Raw genomic sequence first — 6,506 nt, forward strand, 5'->3', positions numbered from 1 at the left:
GCATCGCAGAAACACCATTGCAAAGCAGTTTCTGTATGTGCTTCTGTCAAAGATTTCGTTGTTTCATTGTTAGAATTGGCTTATTTATCTTTCAAAGACAATTGCTTTGCACATCTACAATTCTAGTTATTAATTATAATTAACTTAAAATGTCTCTGTGTGTGAGTATTCTGCCTGCATGTATGTAAATGCTCCACATGTATGCAGTGAGTGGCCCATGAGATCAGAATAGGGTGTCAGATCCTTTGGAACTAGATTGACAGATGGTTGTGAATCACCACGCAGTGCTGGGAACTGAATCTGGGTTAGTGCTCTTAACTGCTGAGCCATCTCTCCAGTCCTCATTTAATTATTAATTCTAAGATACGATTTATATTTTTAAAAATAAAAAAATGCATGTTTAAATGCATGAAAACATAAATCACAATTGATATTCAGCAACATAATACTATCCCACAAACTATACAACATCAACTTAAAATTCAGATGGGAGAATAAGAGATAAAGTAGGCCAAACACATGGATGAGAGGGCACATAGGTAAGAGCAGGCAGGGAAGTATTTAGAGGCAGTTCTCTGGGCTTTCGCCTTCTGCCTATCTTCTGAGTGGAGGCACTGTCTAATTGTAACATTATCAATGGGGCTGGCATACAGTTTCAGAGGTTCAGTCCGTTATCATCATGATGAGAAGCATGGCAGCATGTGGGCCAACATGGTGCTGGATATGGAGCCAAGAGTTCTACATCCACAAGCAGCAGGAGACTGTCTGTCACACTGAGTGTATCTTGAACATAAATAACTTCAAAGCCCACCTCCACAGTGACATACTTCCTCCAACAAGACCACACCTACTGAAAGAAGGCCACACCTCCCAATAGTACAGCTTCCTGTGGGTCAAGCATTCAAAGACTTAAGTCTATAGGGGCCATTTCTATTCAAACCACCACAGGCAATGATGGCTCTCATGGCTTATCTTCTCAAGGATGTCTGTACAGAAAACAGTCTGGGAAAAGGGTAACGTCAACCTTCAGGCAATGGCAGATCACTTCGATGTTCAAGGTAATAGATGACTGTCTCTCTCTGCATTGAAGGACAGGCAGGCTTGCTAGGTCTGTTAGGATTTCCTAAGCTGGAGTTCCCCTGGGAGAAGTGGACCATTCCTCTTAGACCGCAGCCATTCCAAGGCACACAGGAGACTTGAGAGCAAGAGTGATGAACTTGAACATGAAGCACACCTGCCCGCTAGGCACTGAGCAATCAAGTCCGCTGCTCTGGGACTGCAAACTCATACACTATGAAAGTCAGAGGGGTAGTTCTTCAGGAAGATGGAAATCTATCCACCTTCAGATCCAGCTACACTCCTGCCCCTAGGGCATGGCAGATATGGCTGCTACGTCACATGTGCATTAGTAGGTGGCGGAAGGAGAGAGGCTGTGTCTACAGAGCTGTTCTGACCTATGGACATCTGAATGATTAGTAGCCTAACATTCTCTGAAAAAAGTGAGCCTGAGACCACCACCAGTCTGGTGCCAGATGGCGTGGACAGGGAGCTAGCCTGAGATGACCACCACTCCAGTGCCAGCGCTGGACAGGCTCCCAGGACAGGAAGCAAGCCAGAGACTAAAAGAACCCCACCTGGGACCATGGGCCCCAGGCAGGAGTGAGGCCAAGACAGATGGTCACTAGAGTGGGCCAGTAGAGGAGTGAGTCTGAAACGACCACCGGACCAACACCATGGGGCACAGACAGAGAACTTGCCTGAAATGAACACCAGTCTGGTGTAACCCTGGTCTCCAGAGTGAGGGGGGAGGCAGACCATGCTGAAGATGACCCCTGCCTGGCACTATAATGCAAGAGCCGGAGGGGCATAGCACTCTTGAAATTATCCCAGACACTCAGAGACCCCAGGGACCACTAAGAAGAGCAAGTAAGTGGTGGAGAAATGGAAGAGAAAGAGAAACAGAAGGATGTGGGCACAATGAAGAGAAGCAAAACTGGAGAGCTGAAGGTAGTGAGGAACAGTCTGATGTGAGTAGCCAGTGATGTCACCTGAGACCATAGTGGGGTCCTGGCCTGTGTTGATACTGGAGGCCACATCTGGGTCTGTGGCCCTGCAGCAGCAGAGGTCTGTTGCCACCAGAGGCCAGACAGATATGCCTGGTCTGGGGTGCCACTGGAGGCGTGTTGATGTCTGAGGGCTGTGCAGAACTGGCTCCATCCCTCACCCAGGCATTGTGGGAAAGCTGGCCCTAGACTCATGAGAGTGGAAGAGTAGGATAGCCAGTCACAGTAATCGGGAGATCAGGCCCCACACATTGTTGGAGTTGTGGGTTAGCCAGCCCCAAGGATGCAAGCATGGGAGAGCTGGCCCTACCACTCATCTCCCTGTGGTAGCATGGGTGAGAGAGAGATACCCCTTCCCCCTAGACCCTCATCACCTTGGCAGGCAGGAGACCTGGTCCTGGGAGTCATAGAGTAGCCCTGCCCTTTATGAGCTGAAACACTCAGAAGAGCAGGCCCTGTACCTCACCTGGGGAACACAATAGAGGTGGCCCTAGCTATGAGGATTGTGGGTGAGCTGGTCTGGAGGTCATGAGTGTGGGAGAGCTGGCCCAGTTTCTTGCCTGCTGTGTGGTGTGTTGGCAAGGGAGAGATTCCCCTCTCCTTTCTTTTGCCCTTGCCACCAGAGGTGGGCAGGAGAGCTGGCCAAGATGGGGTCACGAGTATAGGAGAGCTGTTCCGGCCCTTTACACACTGTGGCACTCAGGGAAGCAGGCCCTGTGCCTCATCTGAGCAGCACAGTGAAACTGACCCTGATGGTAGGGGAGCCGGCCCTGAAGGTTCGAGTGTGGGAGAGCTAGTCCTGCTTCTTGTCTACCATGTTGCAGTGTCCTTCACCCTGGCCCCTTATCACCTAGGGCATGTGGGAGAGCTGGCACTGGGGTCATGAGACAGGAGAGCTGGTCCTGCTCCTCTCTAGCCACAGCACTAGAAAGAGCAGGCCCTGTACCTTGCCTGGGCAGCATGGTCGAGCTGGCCCTGGATGTGGAGTTACAGGCGAGCCAGCCCCAAGGGCGTGAGCAAAGGAGAGCTGGCTCTGCCTCTCGTCTGCGGGGCAGCTGTGCAGTCGAGAGAGACAAAGGAGAGCTGGCTCTGCCTCTTGTCTGTGGGGCAGCTGTGCAGTCGAGAGAGACACCCTTCTCCCCTCCCTCATCCAGATGAGAAAGCTGGCCCCAGGGTCGTGAGAGTGGGAGACCTGGTCATGTCACTTAGTGGCTACAACATTCAGGAGAGTGGGCCCTGCACCTCGCCTGCTCAGGAGTGTGGAGCTAGCCCTGGTTGCAGGGGTTGCAGGCAAGCCAGCCCTAAGGCATGAGAGCATGACCATCTCTAATACCTCTCAAGCCCAAATCCAGGGCTTTCGATTGGTCCACCACAACATCTACCCCATCAATGAATTGCTGGAATTCATGAAGGGGCTGGTCCTACAGATGCAAAACTACAGTATCTCCATGACACAGGGCAACAACAGGATATCTGAGGAGTCCCAGTGAGGTTCCAGTATCTATAGAGTAGCAGAAGCCGGAGGCCTCATACCACTCCAATGAGTCACCAAATGTCTGCAAGCAAAGAAGTGTGAACCAAAGGAAATACTGTGGGACACACTGTGACACACTACAGCTTCCGTTCCACAATGAGGTTTTTTCCCTCTCTGTTGGGGAAAGGTTTCATGGCTGGAGGGTGGGTACAAAGGGAGGGGGAGATGAGTGGGATTGGGGTACACAATGTGAAGTTCAGCAAGAATCAATAAAAGGTTGAAAAATCTTTTTAAAAAATCCAGTGTGCTACACCACTGTGATGGTTTGTGTATGCTTGGCCCAGGGAGTGGCACTATTAGGAGGTGTAGCCTTGTTGGAGTAGCTGTGTCACTGTGGGTGTGGCATATAAGACCCTCATCCTAGCTGCTTGGAAGCCAGTATTCTGCTAGCAGCCTTCAGATAAAGATGTAGAACTCTCAGCTCCTCCTACATCATGCCTGCTTGGATGCTGCCATGTTCCCGCCTTGATGATAATGAACCTCTTCTAAGCCAGCCCCAATTCAATGTTGTTCTTAAAGGAGTTGCCTTGGTCATGGTGTCTGTTCCCAACAATAAAACCCTAAGTAAGTATATGGGCATATACTCAAAGAACACTTCATCCTATCCCAGACACATGCTCAACCATGTTCATTGCTGCTCTATTCATAATAGCCAGAAATTGTTAACAACTTAGCAGATGAATGGATAAAAAAAATGTGGTTCATTTACACAATGGACCATTACTCAGCTGTTAAAAAAATATTTACAGAAAAATAGATGGAAATAGGAGGTAGTTCCAGACCCAGAAAGAGTAGGATGTATATTCACTTATATATGGATGTTAGTTCTTAAGTCAGTGATAACCAAGTTATGATCCATAGAACCACAGATGCTAGCATTAGAGTAAGGTATTAAGGAGGGACAGATAGATCTTCCTAAGAATGGGAAATAGAATAGACAGTCATGGAAGGGTGGATCTGAGAACACTGGGACAGGAGGATCAAATAGGGAGACAAGAGGGGAGAGGAGGGAAAGAATGCTAATACAGTAGAAGCTTTATAAAATATATATGAAGGGGGCCTAAATGAAATTATCAGATACTGGGGAGACAGAGTCACAACTGGACATCTCTTGTTGCTAAACAAAGCTTCCAGTCCCCTGACTAGGTTACACCTAATTGAGTTGTTGGCCAAAGGGGCCCTATGGGATCTCCCAAACAACCCAAGCTGTTGCCAAGACTATAGGTTGCCCTCTACAATATCTGTACAACTCAACATGGAGATGTTGAGTTGGTGCCTATACAGAGTCTTCACTCCTACAGGCTAACAGCTATTGTGGGGCAGTGGGCTGTGAAAGGTAGCCTAGTTCCCAGTTGAGTTAAGGCTCAAAACTCCAGAGACCCTGAAGGGATGGTAGATGTTTCACCTGTTCCTGGGCACCAGGCCCCTGTCACATAACTACAGTCCCCCTACGGCCCCCGTAGGGAGGTCTGTGGCCACCAGTCACATAGGAGCAGCACCCCAAGCCCTCCCACATGTAGATAAGGTATCCCCAAGCTCTCAGACCAAGCCAATAGGAAGTACCTGCTGCCAGACCTGACCCACCCCAAAACTGTGTATAAGAATCCTATCCAGAAGGAATAAAGGTGTGCAAGAATTACTCCGTCTTCTGAGAGTTTCTGATATAAGAGCTGTAACACTACCACTTGGGGAAGAGATCGGCTCTCCCAAAAAAACACCACCAGAAGCTCCCCCGACCTCCTCACTCCTTGCTGGCCAGTCAGCCTCCACCAGCTCAGCCTGCCCAACTCAGCGCAGAGTGACCCGACGGGTGCAGCATTTTGGAACAACTGAAGCAGCATCAGGCAGCTGCAGAGATGGAGGTGGAGGCAGCTGCAGCAGCGGAGGCGAAGGAGGCAATTCACACTGCCTCCTCTTCGCCTGAACCCTCACACCCTGGCCGGGCCAGAGGTCTCTGTGGAAAGCCTCCAATACCCAAGCCCACAATCTATAGTACAAGAAACTACCGTGCATGCAAACGAGAAACGTAAGCACCAACCCAGTCACAAACCCTTTAATCTACAATGACATCCTGCTTACAAGATACGCGCGCTAATGTAATGGCGGCACAAAACTTGTGGGAGTAACCAACAAAAAGCTAATCTGACTTAAGGTTCAACTTCACAAAATGGAACCCATACACAACACTGCTTGGGTGAGCAAGAACCTGATGATAGCCCAGAGACCTAGGATAAACCAAACACTTCTGTTCTAAACGAACCAACAACAACAAAACCGTAACAATAAAATGACTCCTAATCACATTCTACTGTCCTCATAGACCAGTGCTTTGTTCAGCCGACATCGGAGAGGCTTCTTCTTGTATCAGATGGGAATAAACACAGAGACCCACTGCCAGACATTAGGCGGAGAATGAGAGACCTTGGAACACTCCGCTGTCAAAAGGATGCTTCCACCAGACCTCTCCCCTCAGGGCTCAAGGAACCGTGCAGAAGAGGAAACAGAAAGAGTGTAAGAGCCAAAGGGGATGAAGACACCAAGAAAACAAAGTCTTCTAAATCAAGAGGATCAATGCCCATATGAACCAAAAGATATATGAAGTCACAGACCGAGGCAGCATGCCCAGGACCTGCACAGGACTGCACCAGATGAGGTCCCTGTGCTAAAAGAAGGAGTGGACACATGTCCTCATCCCTAACCCAGAAGCTATCTCTAATTGATAACCACTTACAAATGAAAATTTAGTTTTCTCCAAGTGAGTCTCACTGAAGAAACAAACTTAAGCATAGGTTGCAATGCCCAGCAATCAGTGGCACAGAAAATAAACTCAACAACGTCACTGGAGGTTCTTTGTCTCATAATGTCATGTCAGGACTGTCATGTCAGGACTGTTTGTTTTAAATTTTATC

The 6,506-nt window shown here is 48.8% G+C and overlaps 1 non-coding gene across 1 annotated transcript; it reads left to right on the forward strand.

Annotated features, from left to right (window-relative positions):
* Positions 1 to 1,359: 1,359 nt before the first annotated feature.
* Positions 1,360 to 1,488, forward strand: LOC114619542. The gene has a single exon (XR_003711178.1). It is a non-coding gene; the product is annotated as a small nucleolar RNA SNORA17 (small nucleolar RNA).
* The last annotated feature ends 5,018 nt before the right edge of the window (positions 1,489 to 6,506 follow it).

This window comes from Grammomys surdaster, unplaced genomic scaffold, assembly GCF_004785775.1.
Source record: "Grammomys surdaster isolate TR1022 unplaced genomic scaffold, NIH_TR_1.0 150, whole genome shotgun sequence".
Lineage (NCBI taxonomy): Eukaryota > Metazoa > Chordata > Mammalia > Rodentia > Muridae > Grammomys > Grammomys surdaster.